Source organism: Grampus griseus, assembly GCF_964374135.1.
Source record: "Grampus griseus genome assembly, chromosome: 8".
Lineage (NCBI taxonomy): Eukaryota > Metazoa > Chordata > Mammalia > Artiodactyla > Delphinidae > Grampus > Grampus griseus.
Window position 1 is genome coordinate 40,081,536 of NC_139002.1, and position 13,244 is coordinate 40,094,779.

General features: G+C 41.0%; 1 pseudogene across 1 annotated transcript; it reads right to left on the reverse strand.

The window, feature by feature from the left end:
• Positions 1-1,942: 1,942 nt before the first annotated feature.
• LOC309826295 (BOS complex subunit TMEM147-like) lies at positions 1,943-2,764 on the reverse strand (annotated as a pseudogene). The gene has a single exon. The product of its transcript is annotated as a BOS complex subunit TMEM147-like (transcript).
• Between the last annotated feature and the right edge of the window lie 10,480 nt (positions 2,765-13,244).

A 13,244-nucleotide genomic window follows, 5' to 3' on the forward strand; every position in this document is an offset into this window, starting at 1 on the left:
ATTTGAAAGCTTAGCTGCAACTGTTGACTGAAGTGCCTTCATGAGCCCCTTCCATGTGGATTGGACTTCTTACTAGCTGAGTTTCAAGAGGGTGTCCAAAGAATAAGTTATTTCCAGGGCAAGAAAGTGAAAACTGCGAGTCCTTTTAAAGGCAAGCCTGAGAAATAGTTATAGTAAGTTATGCCACAGTGTACTGATTAAATTTCATAGGGCCAGCCCAAATTCAAGTGAAGGGGAAACGAAAGCCATCTCTCAATGAAGTGACAAAAAAATCTGCGGCCATCTTTAATTCACCACCGTTTCCTTAGTAATACTTGACCAGCCCTCTTCACAGGCTGGTTGTGAGACTCAAAGGCATGAATCAAAGAGAGCACTTATAGGGTTTCCCTGGTGGCGCAGTGGTTGAGAGTCCCCCTGCCGATGAAGGGGACACGGGTTCGTGCCCCGGTCCGGGAAGATCCCTACATGCCGCAGAGCGGCTGGGCCTGTGAGCCACGGCGGCAGAGCCTGCGCGTCTGGAGCCTGTGCTCCGCAACGGGAGAAGCCACAACAGTGAGAGGCCCGCGTACAGCAAAAAAGAAAAAAAAAAAAAAGAGCACTTACAAACTCCAAAACCATGTTAGATACATTAGCAGCTATTTTATATATAGGAAACTTCCTCTCCTGTTCTCATACAGACCCAGCCCTCCAGGCCACAGGGGTAGGCATGTGACCCAGACTGGGCAAATCACAGTTCTCTATCTCCCTTGCCATTGAGATTGACCCAAGGATAGGAACATAATCTAAATTGGGTCAATCAGAGTCTTTCACAGGAATTTTCTTACTGGAGTCAGCAGGATGAATATTTAACTCTCTGAGCTCATGTTATGATATGAAGCTGGAGATTCCCCAGCAAGATTTCCCACCATGTGGTCACCCACAAGCTGGTCTGAAAGAATAAGTTTGACAGTCAGCCAGGAACACAGAGAGAGAATCCTGACAGTTGTCAAGTGCCTGGATCCAGCCATCCCTGATGTGAGCTCTTTCTAAAGCTTACTGGTAGGAGCCATTAAGTTCTCCCTGACCTTTTACTTAAGCTGCTTTGAATGGGAGTTTCTCTTATTTTTGAAAATTAAAAGAGGCTGTAGGTTTACATTTAAATTCTCACAGGCAAACGACATCTGGGCATCTTGGGAAATAGCATAGAATCAAAGTTAAGATATTGGACCTACAGTCCAACTGCCTGGGCTTAAATTTCTGGCTTAGCAACTCTGTGACCTTGAGTTAGTTCCTCAACCTCCTGAGAAGTCAGTTTTCTCATCTTTAAAAGGGATGTAGTAAAAGTACTCAAAAGGTTGTGAGGTTTAAAACTCCTAAGACAATGCTTAGCACAAAGCATGCCATAAATGTTCTTTTGTGGCTTTTATTTTAATACATTCATCTCAGACTGCAGGAGGCAAAACCAAAACCAAACCAAACCAAACAAAAAAACCTTTGAAATGTGTTTATTAGTGTTTGGCGTTTAATTTTTTTCCTATATATATACATATATATATTTATTACAGTCACATTATCCAACTTAGGTTGTTTCCATATCTTTGCTGTTGTAAGTAATGTTGGAATGAACATGGGTGCAGATATCTTTTCACATTCCTGTTTTTGTTTCCTAGGTTATTACAAGATATTGAATATAGTCAGGGTTTAATTTTTAATTAGGTCCTTTTGTATTTTGTTGGCTTAGGGATAGGTATATAGGTTTAGCTTCTAGTGTTGTTACCCCACTAGGAATGAACATTAATAAGCAATGATCAAGAGGAAGAGTTTCCCCTAGGCAGTAACAACATTAGTGTGACTGGTCGCTATGCAGTGCTGCCCCTTAAAAAGCAATGGAAGCCGTTCAGGATTGGAGCAGTTTAAGATGTTTCTCTGATGGTAACAGTTTCACTGTTTTCTTTTTTTTCCAAATACTGTTTACTTCACTGAAACCTGGAGACAGGGAAAAGGTACGTGAAAGTCTGGGCCACCAAGCCTAGGATTGCACGTTGACAACAGCGACATACAGGGCCAAGGTGCTGAGGGCCAGCAGCTCCGTCACCACCGCTCGGTCCAGAAGTGCCATCCAGCTGTCCAGGGAACACAGATGGATGAAGGTCTCCATGACGAAGGCCTTGTAGACGCTAAGGAAGGAACATCAGTAGGAGGACTGCTGGCCGGAAAGTGTGGTACAGGTCGTAGCGTGTTATCATCCACACCTGGGCAGATGCGACGATGTAATGGACCAGACTGATGTTGGAGTCAATGCTCATCTGGATGTATTTCCAGTCAAACTCAATGCCCCGAGCTCCAACCCAGAGAGGGATGCAGCGGGACATAATGAGCTCGACGGTGGCCCAACCCAGGGCAGCAACCATGATCTTGTATTCCCCCTTGCCGGCATTCCGGGACATGACAAGGTTTAGGCCCATCAGGTCTGCCACATCCACGCTGGCCTTCATGAACTCCCCAATGAAGTCATAGATGCCGCCTTCCCAGGTGGGAAAGAAAGTGGCCAGGAACAGCATCTTGCACAGCTGCACGAAGAGGTAGGTGACCCCGGCCTGGACGCACTTCCAGAAGGCGTTGTACTCGGACAGGCCGCTGCACTTGTAGGTGATGAAGTAGGGGAGGTAGGCCACGGCAAAGCAGTTACCGAAGTGGAACAGCGTCATGGCGCCGGCCGCCCGGCTCGCCGGAGCGCGCCTCTCTGCCTCGGCGTCCTGGCGCCCGAGCCCAGGCCTGGCGCCCACCGGCCAGTTCCACTGTGTTCTGAGTTCCTTTCCTCTTTATCCACATTCAATATGGGAGATTGGCATTAAAGTTGGGGTGGGGGGCCCTCAATAATTCTCATGTATAAAGTCCAGAAGAAAGGGAATCACTGCAAGGAGAGAAGTAATCAAACTTCCATCTGACCATCTGCCAACTAGCCTTTCTCTCTCTCTGGCATAAACACCACAAGAGCTTAACAAGTGATAATATCTCAGAATAATTTACAGCCAGTAACAGAAGTGAGATTAAGAGTGCTCAGCAGGAGATGAAAGATGGGCTGGGAAAGGCTTTTAAAATCTATAAATATTTTTTAAAAAATGTGTGTGGGTAGATCCGGAGGTGGGAGGAATTGGGCCATTTATTTAAGGAGAGTGAGAATTGAGAGGAAAGAATAGGGAAATTAATTTTGTTTCATCTTTTAAATCTTTTTCAGCTAATATGATTTTTATTAATATTACTAATATTTATTAAGCCATGAGGGTGTAAACCATGAGTTACATACTTAAAAAAAAGACAGGGAAGTCTGAATGAAAAGCGGGAAAAAAGGAAATTGTTTACAACCCAGACATGTACACAGCAGTTGAGGAGGATTAGGTGGGCTGGGGAAGAGCTTTGCAGCTGGAGTCAGAAGATGTAGGTTTGGACATCTGCTTGACCAACAGTTAACCTCTCTGAGGCTCCATCTTTATCTATAAAATGGGGATGAAAATACCCAACATTTATTGGGCACTCCATGTGCCAGGGACGCTAATACCTTTCCTATCTTATAGAACAGTTGTAAAGACTACATTTTAAAAAGTTAAGTTATAAAAACCAACTAGGAAAGATTGTAAATATCCTACATAAAAACATATACATAACTATAAAAGATCATACTACAATTTGACCACCTGTGCAGACTCCGGGCAGGCAATGTCCACTTTGCAGTTTGTTTGTTACTTCCATTTGACCTGCTTTAACTGATCCAGCCTTTATACAACAAGAATCAGCATTATTTGGTCATAGTGCTCTTCATCCAAAATGATTTCCATTTCCCAATGAATATAACAATAATCTACACCCTTGCCACACAAAGTGTGATCCAAGGACCAGAAGCATTGGCATCACCTGGGAGCTTGTCAGAAATGCAGCCTCTCAGGCTCCATCCCAGGTATGCTGAGGCAGAATCTGCATTTTTACTAGATTTGCAGGCAGTTTATACACACATTAAAGTTTGAGAAACACTGCTTGACACAAAGCCCCATGTGGGGCAAATTTAGGACAGAGTAATTTATTGCCAAATAGGAATAGAAAAGGGGAAATAAATGAATCATAATATGAATAAGTAACAGAGGCAGACCAGGACACTATCTAAAATAGGGGAAGAGAGCCAAAGAAGAAAAAAGGAACAAAAATGATTACAAAAACAACCCAAAAGCAATTAAGAATATGGCAATACATAGATATCTATCAATAATTACTTTAAATATAAGTGGACCAAATGCTACAATCAAAAGATGTAGACTGGCTGAATGGATACAAAACCAGACCCAAATATATGCTGCCTACAAGAGACTCACTTCAGATCTAAAGACACACACAGGCTAAAAGTGAGGGAATGGGAAAAATATACTACCCCCTAGATCAGGGGTTCCCAACCCCTGGGCCATGGACTGGTACTGGTCCATGGCCTGTTAGGAACTGGGCTGCACAGCAGGAGGTGAGTGGTGGGCGAGTGAGGGAAGTTACATCTGCCGCTCCCCATTGCTCACATTACCACCTAAACCAGACCCCACCCCGTCCGTGGAAATATTGTCTTCCACGAAACTGGTCCCTGGTGCCAAAAAGGTTGGGGACAACTGCCCTACATTTTACTAATACAGACCATGGCCACTTTGTTGTATAGGTTTATGGTGTGGTTGAAAGAGTATACTGGATTTGGAGTTCTTATTCCAGCTCTGCCACTTACGAATTTAGAATATCAGTCACTCTGAGACTCAATTGCCTTACCTATAAAATGGGGATTATAATATCTATAATTTACATGAAGCATTGAGCACAGAACTGAGAAACCATTGTTCCTTTCATCTCCCTTGATGGAGCATGTCCAGGAGGGTAATAATAGAATGGGTTGGTGTTATCTTTATGATGGATTAGCTCTCACCCAGAAACTTGGGAATGTATCTACATAGTGGGCATCTTAATAAGATGGTAGTTGGGAATTCCCTGGTAGTCCAATGGTTAGGACTTGGCGCTTTCACTGCTGTGGCCTGAGTTCAATCACTGGTCAGGGAACTAAGATCCCGCAAGTTGCATGGCGTGCTTCCCCCCAAAGATGGTAATTATCCACTTACAAGCATTTTGGCTATGTTGTATTCATTCATTCATTGACTATTCATTGCGCAACTACTAAGTGCCAACCAAGTACTTTGACTGAGGATACAGTGAGGAACCAGATATTGAGGATATAACAAATGCACAGGACAGATATGATCCTACCCTTGAAAAGGCAGTGCAGACATGTGAACAGCCTCTCACAATACCTCATATTAAGTGCAACAGCCTGCACGTTCCTTGCTGGCTTTTATTGCCAGCTAGTGCCCTGTTTGAGTCTAAAGTGTGGTTGCCACATAAGTGGTGAGCTAGTGAGGTGGCCATCAGAAGTCTGTGGGCTTCCTGAGGGCTTAAATTAGCAGAAAGAAGGAAGAAATGACTATTGAGGAGACGATTGATGTGTCTGCTACCCCAGAGATCCAACACATATGGTAAACCCGTTACACTTTCCAGAAAGGAGGAACCCCAGCTATAAATCTTTGGCACCAGGAAGAAGACAGGTGGGGATCTAAGATATTCTAGCAATTTTAAAGGGAACAGAGTATTGATAATATAATGCATATGGTGTCACTGTGTGTAGATGGAGTAAAATATTTATTTAAATGCTTGTAATGTGTTGAAACAGGCATATTGAGGAGAATTCTGCACTTCTATAATACAGCCAAGCACAGCTGAGAGAATTAATTTATGCTTATTGCAATCTCTGTATGGTTAGACTTGTATTTTTCCTCAGCATTCCAGAAAGTGATGACATGGGACAATCTTTCAGCCAGACAGACCTTTATAAGCATTCCTGCCCTGCCTAAAACTTACAGTGGTTCTCTTTACATAATACATCAACCCTAATGTCTCTCTCTTTTTTTAATTTAATTTTATTTATTTTTTTATACAGCAGGTTCTTATTTGTTATCCATTTTATATATATTAGTGTATATATGTGAATCCCAATCTCCCAATTTATCCCACCACCACCCTGGCTCCCCCGCTGCTTTCACCCCTTGGTGTCCATACGTTTGTTCTCTACATCTGTGTCTCAATTTCTGACCTGCAAACCGGTTCATCTGTACCATTTTTCTAGGTTCCACATATATGCTTTAATATACGATATTTGTTTTTCTCTTTCTGACTTACTTCACTCTGTATGACAGTCTCTACATCCATCCACGTCTCTACAAATGACCCAGTTTCGTTCCTTTTTGTGGCTGAGTAATATTCCATTGTATATATGTACCACATCTTCTTTATCCATTCGTCTGTCAATGGGCATTTAGTTTGCTTCCATGACCTGGCTCTTGTAAATAGTGCTGTAATGAACAGTGGGGTGCATGTATCTTTTTGAATTATGGTTTTCTCAGGGTATATATGCAGTAGTGGGATTGCTGGGTCATATGGTAATTCTATTTTTAGTTTTTTAAGGAACCTCCATACTGTTCTCCATAGTGACTGTATCAATTTACATTCCCACCAACAGTGCAACAGGGTTCCCCTTTCTCCACACCCTCTCCAGCATTTGTTGTTTGTAGATTTTCTGATGATGTCCATTCTAACTGGTGTGAGGTGATACCTTATTGTAGTTTTGATTTTCATTTCTCTAATAATTAGTGATGTTGAGCAGCTTTTCATGAGCTTCTTGGTCATCTGAATGTCTTCTTTGGAGAAATGTCTATTTAGGCCTTATGCCCATTTTTGGATTGGGTTGTTTGTTTTTTTTAAATTGAGCTGCATGTGCTGTTTATATATTTTGGAGATTAATCCTTTGTCCGTTGATTCACTTGCAAATATTATCTCCCATTCTGAGGGTTATTTTTTCGTCTTGTTTGTAGTTTCCTTTGCTGTGCAAAAGCTTTTACGTTTCATTAGGGCCCATTTCTCTATTTTTGTTTTTATTTCCATTATTCTAGGAGGTGTATCAGAAAAGATCTTGCTGTGATTTATGTCAAAGAGTGTTCTTCATATGTTTTCCTCTAAGAGTTTTATAGTGTCCAGTCTTACATTTAGGTCTCTCATCCATTTTCAGCTTATTTTTGCATATGGTGTTAGGGAGTGTTCTAATTTCATTCTTTTACATGTAGCTGTCCAATTTTCCCAGCACGATTTACTGAAGAGACTGTCTTTTCTCCATTGTATATCCTTGCCTCCTTTGTCATAGATTAGTTGACCATAGGGGCATGTGTTTGTCTCTGGGCTATTTATCCTGTTCCATTGACCTATATTTCTGTTTTTCTGCCAGTACCATACTCTCTTGGTTACTGTAGCTTTGTAGTATAGTCTGAAGTCATGGAGTCTGATTCCTCCAGCTCTGTTTTTTTCCCTCAAGACTGCTTTGGCTATTCGGGGTCTTTTGTGTCTCCATACAAATTTTAAGATTTTTTGTTCTAGTTCTGTAAAAAATGTCATTGGTAATATGATAGGGATTGCATTGAATCTGTAGATTGCTTTGGGTAGTACCGTCATTTTCACAATACTGATTCTTCCAATCCAAGAACATGGTATGTCTCTCCATCTGTTTATATCATCTGTAATTTCTTTCATCAGTGTCTTATAGTTTTCTGCATACAGGTCTTTTGTCTCCTTAGGTAGGTTTATTCCTAGGTATTTTATTCTTTTGTTGCAATGGTAAATGGGAGTGTTTCCTTAATTTCTCTTTTAGATTTTTCATCATTAGTGTATATGAATGCAGAGATCTCTGTGCATTATTTTGTATCCTGCAACTTTACCAAATCCATTGATTAACTCTAGTAGTTTTCTGGTAGCATCTTTAGGATTTTCTATGTATAGTATCATGTCATCTGCAAACAGTGACAGTTTTACTTCTTCTTTTCCCATCTGTATTCCTTTTATTTCTTTTTCTTCTCTGATTGCCATGGATAGGACTTCCAAAGCTATGTTGAGTAACAGTGGTGAGAGTGGACATCCGTGTCTTGTTCCTAATCTTAGAGGAAATGCTTTCAGTTTTTCACCATTGAGAGTGATGTTTGCCGTGCGTTTGTCATATATGGCCTTTGTTATGTTTAGGTAGGTTCCCTCTATGCCCACTTTCTGGAGAGTCTTTATCATAGATGGGTGTTGAATTTTGTCAAAAGCTTTTTCTGCATCTATTGAGATGATCATATGGTTTTTATTCTTCAATTTGTTAATATGGTGTATCACATTGATTGATGTATATTGAAGAATCCTTGCATCCCAGGGATAAATCCCTCTTGATCATGGTGTATGATCCCTTTAATGTGTTGTTGGATTTTGTTTGCTAGTATTTTGTTCAGGGTTTTTGCATCTATATTCATGAGTGATATTGGTCTGTAATTTTCTTTTCTTGTAGTATCTTTATCTGGTTTTGGTATCAGGGTGATGGTGGCCTCATAGAATGAGTTTGGGAGTATCCCTTCCTCTGAAAGTTTTTGGAAGAGTTTGAGAAAGATGGGTGTTAGCTCTTCTCTAAATGTTTGATAGAATTCACCTGTGAAGCCATCTGGTCCTGGAATTTTGTTTATTGGAAGATTTTTAATCACAATTTCAATTTAATTCCTTGTGATTGGTCTGTTCATATTTTCTGTTTCTTCCTGGTTCAGTCTTGGGAGGTTATATTTTTCTAAGAATTTGTCCATTTCTTCCTTGTTGTCCATTTTATTGGCATAGAGTTGCTTGTAGTCGTCTCTTAGTATGCTTTGTATTTCTGTGGTGTCTTTTTTAACTTGTCCTTTTTCATTTCTAATTTTATTGATTTGAGTCCTCTCCCTCTTTTTCTTGATGAGTCTGGCTAATAGTTTATCAATTTTGTTTATCCTCTCCAAGAACCAGGTTTTAGTTTTATTGATCTTTGCTATTGTTTTCTTTGTTTCTATTTCATTTATTTCTGCTCTGATCTTTATGATTTCTTTCTTTCTACTAACTTTGGGTTTTGTTTGTTCTTCATTCTCTAGTTCCTTTAGGTGTGAGGTTAGATTGTTTATTTGAGATTTTTCTTGTTTCTTGAGGTAGGCTTGTATTGCTATAAACTTCCCTCTTAGAACTGCTTTTGCTGCATCCCCACATTTTGGATCATCGTGTTTTCATTGTTGTCTGTTTCTAGGTATTTTTTGATTTCCTCTTTGATTTCTTCAGTGATCTTTTGCTTATTTAGTAACACAGTGTTTAGCTCCATGTGTTTGTGTTTTTTATGTTTTTTTCCCCCTGTAATTGATTTCTAATCTCATAGCATTGTGGTCAGAAAAGATGCTTGATATGATTTCAATTTTCTTAAATAACTGAGGCTTGATTTGTGACCCAAGGTATCATCTATCCTGGAGAATGTTCCATGTGCACTTGAGAAGTAAGTGTAATCTGCTGTTTTTGGATGGAATGTCCTATAAATATCAATTAAATCTGTCTGGTCTATTGTGTCATTTAAAGCTTGTGTTTCCTTATTAATTTTCTGTTGGATGATTTGTCCATTGGTGTAAGTGAGATGTTAAAGTCCCCCACTATTATTGTGTTACTGTCTATTTCCTCTTTTATAGCTGTTAGCAGTTGCCTTATGTATTGAGGTGCTCCTATGTTGGATGCTTATATATTTATAATTGCTATATCTTCTTCTTGGATTGATCCCTTGATCATTATGTAGTGTCCTTCCTTGTCTCTTATAACATTCTTTATTTTAAAGTCTATTTTATGTGATATGAGTATTGCTACTCCAGCTTTCTTTTGATTTCCATTTGCATGGAATATCTTTTTCCATCCCCTCACTTTCAGTCTGCACGTGTACCTAACTCTGAAGTGGGTCTCTTATAGACAGCATATATATGGTCTTGTTTTTGTATCCATTCAGCGAGCCTGTATCTTTTGGTTGTAGCATTTGATCCATTCATGTTTAAGGTAATTATCGATATGTATATTCCTATTACCATTTTCGTAATTATTTTGTGTTTGTTTTTGTAGGTCCTTTTCTTCTCTTGTGTTTCCCACTTAGAGAAGTTTCTTTAGCATTTATTGTAGAGCTGGTTTGATGGTGCTGAATTCTCTTAGCTTTTGCTTGTCTGTAAAGCTTTTGATTTCTCCGTCAAATCTGATTAAGATCCTTGCTGGGTAGAGTAATCTTGGTTGTAGGTCTTTCCCTTTCATCACTTTAAATATATCATGCCACTGCCTTCTGGCTTGCAGAGTGTCTTCTGAGAAATCAGCTGTTAACCTTATGGGAGTTCCCTTGTATATTATTTGTCATTTTTCACTTGTTGCTTTCAATAATTTTTATTTGTCTTTAATTTTTGTCAGTTTGATTACTATGTGTCTCGGCATGTTTTTCCTTGTGTTTATCCTGCCTGGGACTCTCTGTGCTTCCTGGACTTGGGTGGCTATTTCCTGTCCCATGTTAGGGAAGTTTTTAACTATAATCTCTTCAAATATTTTCTCTGGTCCTTTCTCTCTCTCTTTCTGCTCTGGGACCTCTATCATGTGAATGTTGTTGCATTTAATGTTGTCCCAGAGGTCTCTTAGGCGGTCTTCATTTCCTTTCATTCTTTTATCTTTATTCTGTGCCACAGCAGTGAATTGCACCATTCTGTCTTCCAGGTCACTTATCCGTTCTTCAACTTCAATTATTCTGCTATTGATTCCTTCTAGTGTATTTTTCATTTCAGTTATTGTATTGTTCATCTCTGTTTGTTTGTCCTTTAATTCTGCTAGGTCTTTGTTAAAAATTTCTTGCATCTTCTAGATCTTTGCCTCCATTCTTTTTCCGACGTCCTGGATCATCTTCACTATCATTATTCTGAATTCTTTTTCTGGAAGGTTGCCTATCTCCAGTTCATTTAGTTGTTTTTCTGGGGTTTTATCTTGTTCCTTCATCTGGTACATAGCCCTGCCTTTTCATCTTGTTTATCTTTCAGTGAATGTGGTTTTTGTTCCACAGGCTGCAGGATTGTAGTTCTTCTTGCTTCTGCTGTCTGCCCTCTGGTGGATGAGGCTATCTATGAGGCTTGTGCAAGTTTCCTGATGGGAGGGACTGGTGGGGGGTAGAGCTGAGTGTTGCTCTGGTGGGCAGAGCTCAGTAAAGCTTTAATCAGCTTGGTTGCTGATGGGTGGGTCTGGGTTCCCTCCCTGTTCATTGTTTGGCCCAAGGCAACCCAACACTGGAGCCTACCTGGGCTCTTTGGTAGGGCTAATGGTGGACTCTGGGAGGGCTCATGTCAAGGAGCACTTCGCAGAACTTCTGCTACCAGTGTCCTTGTCCTCACGGTGAGACACAGCCACCCCCTGCCTCTGTAGGAGACCCTCCAACACTAGCAGGTAAGTCTGGTTCAGTCTCCTATGGGGTCACTGCTCCTTCCTCTGGGTCCCGATGTGCACACTACTTTGTGTGTGCCCTCCAAGAGTGGAGTCTCTGTTTTCCCCTGTCCTGTCGAAGTCCTGTGATCAAATCCCCCTAGCCTTCAAAGTCTGATTCTCTAGGCATTCCTCCTCCCATTGCTGGACCCCCTGGTTGGGAAGCCTGACGTGGGGCTCAGAACCTTCACTCCAGTGGGTGGACTTCTGTGGTATAAGTGTTTTCCAGTTTGTGAGTCACCCACCCAGCAGTTATGGGATTTGATTTTATTGTGATTGTGCCCCTCCTACTGTCTCATTGTGGCTTCTCCTTTATCTTTGGATGTGGAGTATCTTTTTTGCTGAGTTCCAATGTCTTCCTGTAGATGATTGTTCAGCAGTTAGTTGTTATTCCGGTGCTCTCACAAGAGAGAGTGATAGCATGTCCTTCTACTCCACCATCTTGAACCAATCTCCCCCTAGTGTCTCTTAATAGCTTTCCAGAACCTCCAAAATATGGCACTAAAAAGAGCAGAGCTCAGAGTTTGAGTTTGTCACTAATAGCTTTGAGCCTTAGTTCCTTTATTTGTAAAAAAGGAATAATAATATCCACCATGCCAAACTCACAGGAATGTGTTAGAGTCGACCAAACTGATGCATCTGACAGCACTTTGCAAAACACCAACACAATGTTAGTAAGCAAATGTGATTATTATTATGATGGTGCTCTTATCCATCCAAACTTATTTCATGACACCCTTCACACTGCTCTTCAGCTGGACAACGATGTGCTGTGACCACTCTCGTCTCTGATTTGGGGTTCATACCAGTCCCCAGCACAGTGGGGAAGAGAGCCCACCCTGAGGCCAGACTGGCTGCGATCTGGATGATAACAGTACTTGCCCTCAAGGCTGTAGTGAGGATTAAATGGGTTCCTGGGGTAAAGCCCCTAGAACGTGCTTGGCATGTCACATCACTCCTGGCACTGTTGTAGCAAGTGCTTTTCATACCATACCATGTCTTCCAGTTCTAGTTCATGTCCTGCCTCATCCATGAAGTCTTCTCTCTTGGTTTTCTCCTGCCTATAAAATGTTATACGTAGAGCTATGTCACATGGGTTAACTATTTGTTTATTATTTCATGAGATGATTGTCCTACCTCGTTAGATGCATTAATTCAACATTTAATGAACACCTGTAATGACCAGGTTCCTTATTAGACCATGAGAATAAGGAGATACAAGACGCAGAGCCCTCTCTGTAGGGATGATGATCACTTCCCCATCTGTGGTCAGATGACCAAGCAGACAATTCAGGTATAGACTGAATGTTTGTCTCCCCCCCAGATTCATATATTAAGTCCTAACGTCTACTGTGGTGGTGTTTGGAGGTGGAGCCTTTGGGAGGTGATTAGGTCATGAGGGTGGGTTCCACATTTGGGCTCCTGTTGACTCTTCTCCTTTAGAAAAATCCCCTGTCTTATTTCTGTGAGTTAAATCTCTTATCTCCAATAGCCCTTCTCAGGTTTCAAGTTTCTGTGCTCTTTTTTCCCCCTTTTCTTTCCCTCCCCTTCCATCTTTGCTCCTAAGACTTCACTATTAGAACTCCACAACTGAAATTTCCCTCAAACCTTCCAGTAGGGATCTACTCATCCTGTGCTCTCTCTCCGCAGCTTTTACTACAGAGCCTAATGACTTTATAATCCATTCCCTGATGTGCTAAAGCCCAGCTCAGATAAGGGGTGTCTGTTTTAAGTACGTGCCCCTCTTTCACCTTCAACACCAGTCCCAATATACCGTGTTCAGAGAGACTTAAAATAACAAAACTGTTACATGATCTATGGCTTAGCAAGCATTTCACTGAGAGCAGAAT